Source organism: Chinchilla lanigera, unplaced genomic scaffold, assembly GCF_000276665.1.
Source record: "Chinchilla lanigera isolate Chin_1 unplaced genomic scaffold, ChiLan1.0 scaffold00001, whole genome shotgun sequence".
Classification (NCBI taxonomy): Eukaryota; Metazoa; Chordata; class Mammalia; order Rodentia; family Chinchillidae; genus Chinchilla; species Chinchilla lanigera.
The window spans coordinates 35,443,620-35,456,284 of NW_004955402.1; the positions used below are offsets into that span (position 1 = coordinate 35,443,620).

Here is a 12,665-nt window from a genome sequence, read left to right on the forward strand (position 1 = left end):
TAACTGTTCTTAAAGGAACCTGTCCTTTGTATAATGCAAATTTCACAACTCTAGTTTCTTTTTAACTTTTCTCAAATTTTATTTTAAAAAGATGTAATTTACAACATTCTCAAAAATGTGAAGGATTTAAGAGTAAGTATTTTGTAGCAAAGGTACAAATTCTTTTTTGAGACTATTTTTTGAGACAAAGTCTCACTACATAGTTCAGGATGGCCTTGAGCTCAGTATGTAGTCCAGGATAACCTCAGACTCAAAGCAATACTCCTACCTGAGCCTCCTGAATGCTGAGATTACAGGCATGTGCCACCATGCCTGGCACAAAGGTACAAATTCTATGTGGAGTATTATAAAACTTTTTTTAATGACTTCTGAAGACAATCATGAGATTCTCTTTGATAAGATTTGGGTGAGACATCGCCAGCCTGGGATTTTGCCAGTAGGTCTTTCAGTTGTGGTTTGGGTGGTAGGTTCTTCATCTGTGAAATAAGTCTGGGAGATAAGTCTGAAGTATGAAGGCTGGGGGTGGCTGTGCCTTGGAGGGGAGGTTCTCCAGGTTTAGGTGGCAAATCTCCAACTTGGGGCTTGGGGGCCAGTTCTGTGGATTTTGGGGGCAAGTCTCCAGGTGGTGGCTTTATGGTAATTCTGCCAGTTGTGATTTCTGGAAAACCTTGGGGGAGATGTTGGCTTTTTATAGGGAGAGATGGTGACTTGTTTCTGTTTCCCTTAGTGCTACTTTATGGGGGAGTTTAGGAAGAACTCGTGGGTCAAGGGCAGTCTTTGCAGAACTGGTGTTCAATTGTTTCAACAGTCTCTCAAACTTGAGAGGTCTGTCTTGAAGATGACGGACCCACATTGCTACCCCAAGTAACTGTGCCTTTGTTTGGGCACCATAAGGTAGTGGGCTGAGTGGGTTGGATAAGGTTTTCTCGTGTCTGGGTGGTGAGGGAGGAGAGCTCTTCTTGAATAGGGTAGAGTTGCCACCGGAGGTCTGGGTGCTTAAAGGGAGTGGTGAAGGTAGCCCAGCTGGACTTTTCCTAGTGTTCTCAGGGGGGAGGAGAGAGCCTCTGAGGTTGGTGATATGGGTGAGTCTTGCTCATGGAGACAGATGTCTGCTTGGTGAAGGCTCCACAGGAGAGTTGTTGCTTGTCTCATGGAGTACTGAATCCTAGCAGTGCCAGTTTATCCTGGGGGAAGATGCTGGAAGAGTGCCAGAAGCTCTGGGGTCTGGGTGAGTGCTCTTTCTTGACTAGGCTTGGCTGATCATCCAGGTCATCATCACTTTCATCCATTTCCTCCTCTCAAATGTTCTACTCATTCAATGTGGACGTGAGGGTTGAACTTACCAGATTTAATCTGGGAAAGTAGATCTTCATACCTGGTAGCTTTGAGTCTCTGACATATCTAAGGCAGTTTCTTCAGCTTAGTTCACAATGTCCACAATGCACTTGCCTCTGAGAAGAAACTTCAGAGACTTCTCAGGTTTGCTATACACAGTACAGTAGTGGGAACTATATTTCCCATGAGTGCCTTCTTATCCAGGTTCCCACAGTTTTGTACAAGGAAGTCAACCAAATGGACAGATGTCTGGTTTGCAGTTCATACACCAAGATCAGTGGCCATCTCCTTGAGCTCCTGTCCAGATTCCAGCAATGGTTAGTTCCATTAGTTCTGTCTCATTTGCATAGACTTGAATTAATGCAAGTCTCTTCTTTGTTGTTTGTCAATATTGATGTCCATACTACATAATCCTGCTCTAAATCCCCGGGTTTGATGGCTTCAAGCAATTCATTCAACTCAGCTGATCAGGAGGAACAGACCCTCCTTGAGAATCTATGGGTCTACACACTTTGCAGTGATGTACTGTCTTTGTTTGGTTGTATCACTTCAGGGAGTGGGTTTTGGTGAGGGGCTGGATAATTTGCTTCTGTGGTTTCATTAAAAATATTGTTTCCTACATTCTTGGTCAGCAAGAGTTCAGAAGTTCCTGATTTGCCTAGTGCTAAAGACCAAATGTGAGAAAGATAGACCACTATTTGCCTGTGGATGCCAGAACATTCTATACAGGTCAAAATACCCAAGTTGTTTGAAAGCAATGTGGGTTCTGACAAGCCACAGTTGCAGCAAACATTGTTCCAAGAAAGCCACTTGACATCCTCAAAAATGACTTTCCTCAGACCTTCTAAGCTGTTCTCCCCGGAACTCTGCTTATCTTGAAGGCCATGGTTAGGGTCTCTTCTTTGCTATTTGTCAATACTGATATTCATGCTACATAATCCTACTCATTTTCTGTCTGAAAGTGATACATCCTGCTATGTGATGTCAGCTCAAAGGACTTCTTGTCCTCAGCATTAGGCTTTGCCTGGTAGGTAAGATGGTTCAACTTGACAGGTTGCCTGTTAGAAGGTGCAGGTGAGAGAGTCAGAACCCCATCCTTGATGGCACACTTCCTTCTCTGCCACATTTACTGGAGCCTGTCACCTTTCTTAGTAGGTGCCCCTTCTTTTCACTGCTGTACTCCTTACCACTCTGGAGCTGATGCATGTTGTACCCTCCTTGCCAGCTCTGGGAATCTTTTTTTGAATCAAGCTGAAGAGAGGATTTTACTGAGTCTCAGAATGTAGTTAACTGTTGCTTCTCTTTATCCTAGGTCTGTTTTATGTTATATAACTCAGCAGCCAGTTTTTCAATGTATTGTTTCAAGTTATTAACTGTTTTCAAACCATCTTGAAAGAAATTGCACTATGTGTGACAGTACTTTATAAAATTCTGCAGCAGGACTTCTAGGAAGATGGCAGAGTGGTAAGCAGCAACAAATCAGCTTTTTCAGGATTCAGAATCCAGACAGTGGAAAATAACAAATTGGGGAAGAAAAGAAGGATCAAGTTGGATCCCTGGGACCCAGAAGGATCTGAAGGGAAAATTGGAGTCCACAGAGAAATTAAAGAGATAGGCCACAAAGCAGATAAAGAAAGGGACAATCTATACTTTCTCTCTGGCTCCTGACTTGTGGCATGAGGAAGGAAGACTGAATTTACAGAGACACAGTGAAAGCTGGTGACTCCTGAAGCCTTCAGAGAAAGACCACCAATGGAAGAGAGCAGCAGATACTGTGCACTACAACAGCAGGTGAGTGACTCTAATCTGAATGACTGCCACATTCTCTGGAGAAAGGGCTTGGTTGGACATCATTCTAGGGAGGGGTTACCTGAACCTTGGACTCAGAGCAGCTATGAGTTGGCTTCATTTTAGGGCTACCTGTGTTAAAATCCCACAGTGACTGACTGGGTGAAGGAAAACTATAGCAGATACACATGGTCAAGGAGCTATGATGAGGCTGTTAAGAGACACCCAAGTGTTAAAAACTAAACAGTCCAAGCCCCACCTTCATGACCAAAGGGCAGGATCATTTTGAATTTCTGTGGATTTCAAAGTCCCAGAACCATCACCCTGCCTTAATCCTACTGCCAGCTTGCTGGGATTATCCAGCACAAATCCAGGCTCAGACTGTGCTCCCCTGTCTACCAGCAAGAGCAGTGTAACACTGCCATGGGAAAAAAAAAAAAAAAACACTGCCATGGAATTGTAGACCAGAAGAACCATAAGCTTGAAATCACAGAGGAATTTCAGTCTTTTTTTTTTCTTTGCTTTTGGAGTTTTTGTTTATTTGTTTGTCTTGCTTGCTTGTTTTTTGTGTGCGTATGAACTTTGTTTCTCATTTTTTTGCTTTGTTTTGTTACTGTATTTGTTTTCTCCTTCTTTCTTTCCCTCCTGTCTTCTTCACTTGTTTCCTGAGGCTTTCCAAAGGTAATCTTCCTTTGTCCTTCAACCTTGCTTCTAACCTTTTTCTTATTTCATTTCTTTATTTTGTCCTCTACTTCCTGTTAAATTTTCTTCCTCTAAAGTAAAATTGCCCTATTGAGTGGATATTTATTGTATATTATTTTCTGATTTGTCTTAGATTTTGTTATATACTTACAAATCTTGCATTAGGATTAAAGGTGGAAAATTATTACTTATCACAGTTTGTCATTATTTTGCCTGTAATGTTATTGTTATTACTGATTGTACTACTTTAGCCATGGTCACATAGTTGTGATCAACTAATCTTTCTTGTATGCCAATACCTAGAGCATCTGAGGGTTGTAAAAAAGATACTACAGAGACGATGACCACAATGAAGGAAATGATTAGTGAATCTAGAGTAGATATAGACTGAAAAATTAGAGCAGTTTAGGAAAGACATGGGAACCATGACTATCCAACATAGAAAAGACATGGATTCCATAAAACATATAGACATCCAGAAGATTAAAACTTCTATTGAAAGTATAAGCAGCAGAGTCAACCAATGTGATGATAGAATATCAGATCTAGAAGACAGGGCTGTGGTTAGCAATCATCAAAAGAAAGACATCCTAAAAATAGCAAGGAACCATGAAAAATAAAAGCAACAGCTGCTAAGCAATGCAAAGAAGACTAATATAAGATTAATTGGAATAAATTAATTGATTCAATTAATTAATTAAATGGAAAATCAGAAGATAGCACAAAGGGCATAAAAAACCTATTCACAGAAGTAATAGCAGAAAACTTTCCAAGCAGAGAAAAGGAATTTGACATACAGTAAGTGAGGCATATAGAACTCCCAACAGTCATGATCAGAAAAAAAACTACCCCAGGTTATATAGTAGTCAGGATTCTAGAAATTCAACATAAGAACAGAATATTAAAAGCTGTTAGAGAGGGGCCAGGATATAGCTCAGTGGCACAGCACTTGCCTGGCAAGCACGAGGTCCTGAGTTCAATTTCCAGTGCCAATAAATAAATAAATTTCCTAAAAAAGCTGTTAGAGAAAAGAAACAATCAAGGAAAAGCCATCAGAATCATAGCAGGTTTGTCAACACAAACCCTTAAGTCAAGGAGAGTTTGGAGTGAAGTCTTTTAAGTCCTAAAAGAAAACAACCTCCAACCCCAATTGACATACCCCACAAAACTATCTTTCAAAGTTGATGGAGAAATAAGATATTCCATGATAAAGACCACCTGAAGAAATTTGTGACCATCAAACCAGCATTCCCAAAAGTTCTGAAGGATATTCTAGAAAAAGACAGTGACAACAATTCCAAGAATTCCAATAGAATAAATCCACCAGGCAAGGCAAGCAATTAAATAGAAGGGAAAGAAAGGGAACCAACAAAAGGAAAATAATGTAATAACAAGGATAAGTCAATATCTATCAGTTATAATCACCAATGTGCATAGTCTCAATTCACCAATCAAAGGTAACAGATTGTCACAATGGAACAAGAAACAAGATTTAACAATATGCTTCATAAAAGAAACATATTTAGTTCAAAAAGAAATTCATAGACTGAAAGTCAAAGGATAGAAAATGATACTCCGTGCAACAGGAACCTAGGAAAAAGTAGGGGGTAGCTATTTTATTTGCAGACAAAGTGAAATTCAAGCCAAGATTTAGAAGAAATAAAGAAGGTTACTACATATTTGTTAAGGGAACAATCCAACAGTAAGAAATAACAATCATAAATATAAATGCACTGAATATGAGTGCATCCAACTATATAAAATGAACTCTAATAAATATGAAAAAGTAGATGAACACTAATACAATTGTCATAGGGGACCTCAATACTGCACTGTCACAAATAAGAAGATCAACTAAACAAAAAAAAGTCAACGAAGAAATGTGAGAGCTGAACCAAACCTTTGAATAAATGGACTTAGTAAATATCCACAGAGTGTTCCACCCAACAACTAAATACACACTCTTCTCAGCAGCACGTGGGACTGTCTCCAAAATAGACCACGTATTAGCTCATAGAATATGCTTATGTAAATGCAAAGGAACTGAAATTATCCCATGCATATTATCAGAACATAGTGGAATGAAATTGAAAACCAATGACAAAAGAAACCACAAAAACTATATACACACATGGAAATTAAATAATATCCTCCTGAACAACCAAGGGTCACAGATGAAATTAAAGAAGAAATTAAACAGTTCATACAACTAAATGATAATGCTGATAGGACATATTGGAACTTATGGGACACAATGAAAGCAGTCCTATGAGGGAAATTTATACCTGAGAACTCCCACATCAGAAAAATAGAGCAAGCTCAACTTAATGTTGAACCACAAGGATCTAAAAAAAGACAAGCAAGTTAAACCCAAAGCTCATAAAAGGGAGGAAATTATAGAAATTAGAGGAGAAATTAATGCAATTGAGTCTAAGAAAATAATACAAAGAATCAATGAATTGAAGAGTTGGTTCTTTGAAAGATTAAATAAAATAGACACTTAGCCAACCTTATCAAAACAAAGAAATACAATAAATACTCAAATCCTTACAACTGAGAATGAAAAGGGTGAAATCACACAGATCCTGCAGAAATCCAGAAGATTATCAGTACATATTTTGAGAACCTGTACTCCATAAGACAGAAAATTCAGAAGAAATTGACAGATTCCTAGATACATATGATACATATGAATTAGCAAAGCTGAATCAAGAAGGTATAAAAATTCTACATATTCCAATATCAGTTAATAAATTTGAAGAAGTAATTTTAAAACTACCAACAAAGCCCACATCCAGACAGATTCACTACTGAATTCTACAAGAACTTTAGAGAAGATCTAACACCTGCACTCTTCAAACTCTTTAATGAAATTGTAAGGGAAAGAATACTCCCAGTTATTCCTGAAAACAAGCATTACCCTAATATCAAAACCAGAAAAAGATCCAAGAGAACTATAGGCCAGTCTTCTTAATGAACTATGCACCAATCTCCTTAATGAACATCCTCAGTAAGATACTGACAAACAGAATGCAGCAAATCATCAAAAAGATTACATACCATGACCAAGTAGGATTCATCCCAGGGATGCAGGGATGGTTCAACATACACAAATCAGTAAATGTAATACAGCACATTAACAGAACCAAGGGAAAAAACATGTGATCATCTCAATAGATGAAGAAAAAGTACTTGACAAAGTCCAACACTTATACAAGATAAAAAGAAAGAAATTGGAATAGAAGATATGTATCTCAATCTGACAAAAGCTATCTATGACAAATCTATAGCTAACCTCATACTAAATGGTCAAAACCTATAATCTTTCATTCTAAAAGTTGGAATAAGACAAGAATGCCAACTATCACTATTTCTATTCTATATAGTTCTGGAAGTATTAGCCAGAGAAATTAGACAAGAAAAAGAAGTGAAAGTAATGTGAATAGTAAAGGAAGAAGTTAAATTATGATTATTTACTGTTAACATTATACTCTAAATAAAAGTCCCCAAAAACTCCACCAAAAAACTCCTAGAACTGATAACCAAATTTAGCAGCGCAGCAGGATACAAAGTCAACACTCAAAAATCAATAGCATTCCTGTACATGAATAACAAACTCAGTGAGAGAAATTAGGAAAACAACATGTTTCACAATAGCATCAAGAAAAAAAAATACAATTTTATCTCAGTTCATGAATGCTTCTATTCACAATTTGGTTCCCAAGCAAAAGCAACAGAATTTTACTTCTGTTCACAAACTCCACATTGGAATACAAAAACAATCATGGTCATCTTCCCCATACAAACACAAAAGTGGCCATCTTCCCCAAAATCATAAACAAATTAAGTTCGTGAACTGAAGTACCACTATACTCAGGTACTTAAGAGTCAATCTAATAAAGGGAATGAAAGACCTTTACATTAAAAACTACAGTACTCTGGAAAAGGAGATTGAAGACAGCAGAAAATGAAAAGACACCTGGTTCCAGGATAGGTAGAACCAATATAGTAAAGATGACCATACACCTATAACTGTTCCAGGCAGGCATGGTGGCACATGCCTGTAATCCCAGCACTTGGGAGGCTGAGGCAGGGGGATCGTTGTGAATTTGAGGCCAGCCTCGGCTACAAAGCAAGCTCAAGGCCAGCCTGAACAGCAGAGCAAGACCCTGTCTCAAAAAGACAAAAAATTTTAAGAATTAAAAAAATAAAACTGTTACAGGTTTAATGCAATCCAAATCAAAATAACAATAACATACCTCACAGAACTAGAGAAAACAATCCTAAAATTCATTTGGAACCAGGAGAGACATAGAATAGCAAAAACAATTCTGGGCAACAAGAGCAAGGCATGGAACACCGCAATTTTCTATTTGAAGTTATATAGCAAAGCTTCTGTGATAAAAAACAGCATAGTACTAGCAAAGAAACAGACCAAGAATAAGTGGATCAGAATAAAAAATGCGGAAACAACTCCAAGCACTCTTAGCTACCTTATCTTTGACAAAGGGGCCAAATACCTTCACTGGAAGAAAGATAGTCTCTTTAATAAATGGAGCTGGAAAAACTGCTTTCCCCATGCTAAAGGTTGAACCTAGACCCATATCACTCACCATGCACTAAACTAAAACCAAATGCATCAAAGATCTAAAATAAAAACAGAAACATTTAATCTGATGGAAAATAGAATAGGTAAAATTGAAGACATAAGTGTACCCAAAGACTTTATGAATAAAAACTCTATTGGACAGGGAGCACTACAAAGAATAAACACCTAGGATCACAACTGGGCTCAAAAGCTTTTATCTAGAAAAAGATGCCACCAATAGAGTGAAGAGACAGCTCATGGACTGTGAAAAAATTTTTCCAGCTACCCTTTAAACAAAGAACTAATATCTAAAATACAAAAAACTTTTTAAAAAAATCAGAACCCCCAAATTTAAAGATGTAATCTAAAAATAGGCATCTGAAATGGGTAGGTACTTCTCAGATGAAGAAATACAAACAGCAACTAAATACATGAATCACCGGTCATTTGAGAAATGCAAATACAAAAAACAGTAAGATTGCTTCTCACTCCAGAAAAAAATCATTATCATCAAGAATCAAATAATAACAAACACTGGCAGGGCTGTGGGAAAGAAGGAATCCTTCTCCATTGCTAGTGGGAGTGTAGATTGGTGCAACCACTGTGGAAATCAGTGTGCAGATTCCTCAAAAACACTAAAACTAGAGGTTCAACTTGACCCAGCTATTTCCCTTATTGATATCTTCCTGAAAGAATGAAAAGCATCATACTACAGTGATATATGCACACTCATGTTTACAGCAGCCCAGTTTGTAACAGCTAAATCTTGGAAATAGCCCATATGCCCATCGTTGGAAAAATAGATAAAGATAATATAGTATTTCATATAAGGGAATACTAATGTGCTATAACGAAGAACAAACCTGAGACATTTTTAGGTAAATGGATATACTTTGAGACCATAATTTTAAGTGAAATAAATCAGACACACAAGTTTAAATACCATATTGGTAAGCTGGGTATGGTGGCACACACACATGGTGGCCTGTAATCCGAGCACTTGGGAGGCTGAGGCAGGAGGATCGTTTTGAATTCAAGACCAGCCTGGTCTACAAAAGTGAGCTCAAGGCCAGCCTGACCTGCATAGCAAGACTCTGTCTCAAAAGGATAAATAAATAAATAAATAAATAAATAAATACCATATTTAAGCCCTGATACCAGCATAAACACATGAGGATCTATACTCTTTTTCTAGTCATTTGAAGTGTTTATATCTGTTGAATAAATAAATACCATATTGTTTCTCTTGTGTGAGAAATCCAAAGAATAAATAAGGAGAAAAATTAGGTAGAGATAGTGGGAAGTGGGAAGAACATGTTCAAATGAGAAGGAAAACAAGAGGAAGGGAAGGAAGGGGAAAGGGCTTTTAAAAAAGAATAGAAGGGATAAATGGAAACAAAAGTTTTGTAAGTAGGGAGGGGAAGAAGGGTTGAAGGGAGATAAGGGGAATGGGAAAAAAAAAAGAATTGATATATATTATGTATAGGTACAAATTCCCCATAATGAATGTGATCAGTATGTATGGCTGATGGAGACCACTATGAAGTAGCTCTGAGCAGGACTTAAATTAACCAATTGGCTTTCCATGTTTACTTGTGAGTCTCTGGTCCCTACTGAGGCCTAGTAATGGTGGGTAAAGCCATGAGGCCGCAAAGGACAAGACAATGCCACAGCTGAGGACTTTTGGCTCCAACCTCAATTAATAAAAGGAGACTGTAGCTGCAGGCATCTCACTCCTGCAGTGAAGGCTTTCCTGGAGATAGCATAGTTCTCCTAAATTAACATAAAGTATTATTTGGAGAAGTCCTTAAAGGGATTCCCAAGTCCTGCCCAGATTCCTGCATTTTCTTCAGTATCCCGCTCCTTTGTCTGAAAATCAAATAAATACAGGCTGCCCAGGGAAGCTATCTGTCTTAACCCTTACCCTAGAGAGTCTCGAATTCTGTGAGAGGGTTGGACCCTCCTGGAGCCCTTAAATCACTTCGGTTGTCTCATTTATTTAAGCCTGCTATCCACTCATTTGGGAGACTGTGGGCCTGATAAGCTCTCAATAATTGAGTGTCAGTACCCTGATATATGGCAAAGGTATACTAATAAAAAATTTTTTTTAAAGAAGAAAAAAAGAAAAATATTCTCCAGCAGATCCACACCCTTTTGGGGTTTGATTTCATTAGCTTTAACGAGACACTCACACATCTGGAGGTGAAAGAGACACCTTTCCTTCTCCATTTCTTCTGCAATCCTGCTCCAGTTGTCTCTGTGTGGACCATTCCATGCAGCTGTGCCTGTTCTCTTCTCTCCTCAGTTTTTGCAAACTCTGTCTCATAACTTTCCAGGCTTTGTCAAAGGGCTTCTTGAGATCTCCTTTGAGTCACTCTGGTATTCTCTTAACAAGAACTCCAAGGTGAAGGTCATACTGTGGCTCAGACCCTGGAGCAGATTTTCCAGCAGTGTGAACAGTTCCTATGTCAGAGTAGAAAACCTGACAAAAGCAGTGCTGGGATCGAGGTTGTCTCAACTTCTGAAATTACCCCCAAATTATCAAGAATGTGTGCATAGTTTTCATTTTGTGCATGGCCTTGGCCAGAATTACAAGTTGCTTTTACAGATCCCTTCGCTTTCTCTAGGGCTGTTCTACCTTGGTCCAGAGCCTCTTCTGGCAGCATGACGGTTATAGTCCTCGATGATCTCTGAGATGAACTCAGAGATGGAGAATGGTGGGCATCCTGGCACTAGACCCTTCAGGGGCCTTTATCCTGTATAAGAGAACTGTCTCCTCAACTCTGCTGGTGTTTTCATTTCCTTCTTCTGTATCTGGGGGGTGGCAGGGACAAAACCAGCTCTGGGGACTTACCCTGCCAAGGCCATCTAGGGGGACCCCAGGGCCCGCCATCCTCTGGGTTGAGACCACTTCATCCGAGGCTGGACCCTGAAGGGTGGACCTGCTGGCAGGGGGAGAGCACCTATGGGTCACTGGGCCAGGCTCAGATGCTAAGAAGCACAAGTTTGGGGGTCACTGGGAGCAGCAGTAAGTGGAAACGTGCAGGACAGCTGGGCTGTAAATGTCAGCACTTTTCCACTCCCTGTCACGAGGAGAAGAGACCATAGAACCCAGGGCAAAAGGGACCAGCCAGGTGCTCTTTCCAGCTCTTTGCTTTTGTCTACTGGTTATTATTTACATTGTAATGCCTGGATTCTGAGCTGATCTCTTAAAATATATTAAAATATTAATATATTTTCCAAGGACTATGAGAGGTTAGTAATTCATACAGCATATAGAGGAATTGAGGCCCAAAAGTAAAATGGTTTGATCCAAATTGTACACAATAGCAACATCTGAGCCAGAGGCCTGATTCTACTCCTGGGCAGGGTCCACTGAGTCACAGTGTATGCACGAGGATTGTGGCCAACCACCTTTGCCACTACTGGTGTTACTGTAATTGTAATCATGTTTCTGAACCCTAAAAAGATACAATTAAAAGACTTCTTTTTTTTCTTTTATTTTTGCAGTATTGGGGCTTGAATCAAGGACCACACATACAGTGGGTAGCTAGGTAGGCGCCCTACCACTGAGCTGTAGCCCCAGCAAGAATCCTTAACAAAATCAAGATAAAGACAGCTTTTCGTTCTTTAAATATAAGAAGTAATAATGATTAATTACAGCCATTCTGTATGTTAATTCATTGACCCAGAAATTTCAATTTTAAGAATGCAGTCTATAGAAATATGTGTAAGTATGAAGACACACTGTGTAAATACAGCTAACTCTACCCACAGATGCTGCTTACCCATGATGGAGCCTGTGTCCTCCTTAGGCTACACTCACTGCCGTCTTATGTTGCTTATTCCTGTTGCCAGTTGCCTGCCTCTTCCCACTGTATATTTTTCTGAACTACCTGAGGGGAAGTTGTGCCCATGAATACAAACAAAGGGACACCTCTCTGCTTCAATTTTCTCTCCCACATTTCAGAAGAACTGTTAACTTTGACTTCATCTCCACCCAGTTAGAATCATTCCCTTTTCTAAACCACAAGGAAGAAAGTATCTACTTTACTCTTCCTTCTTCCTTTCAAGCACTAATTTTCACACATAGTGCCTAGGAGCATTGCTCTAGTCCCTTGTTCCAGCAAAAACCTGTCCCAGTGTTGGAGAACTGGCCACAGGATGCTACGAGGTCAAAGAGAGAGGCAGACATGTCCAGAATTGCCCAAAATGCAATTTATTGAGGACTTATAAACACAAGTGTGTCTTG

General features: G+C 39.1%; 1 pseudogene; it reads right to left on the reverse strand.

Moving 5' to 3' along the window:
• Nucleotides 1-344: 344 nt before the first annotated feature.
• Nucleotides 345-11,306, reverse strand: LOC102030021 (annotated as a pseudogene).
• Between the last annotated feature and the right edge of the window lie 1,359 nt (nucleotides 11,307-12,665).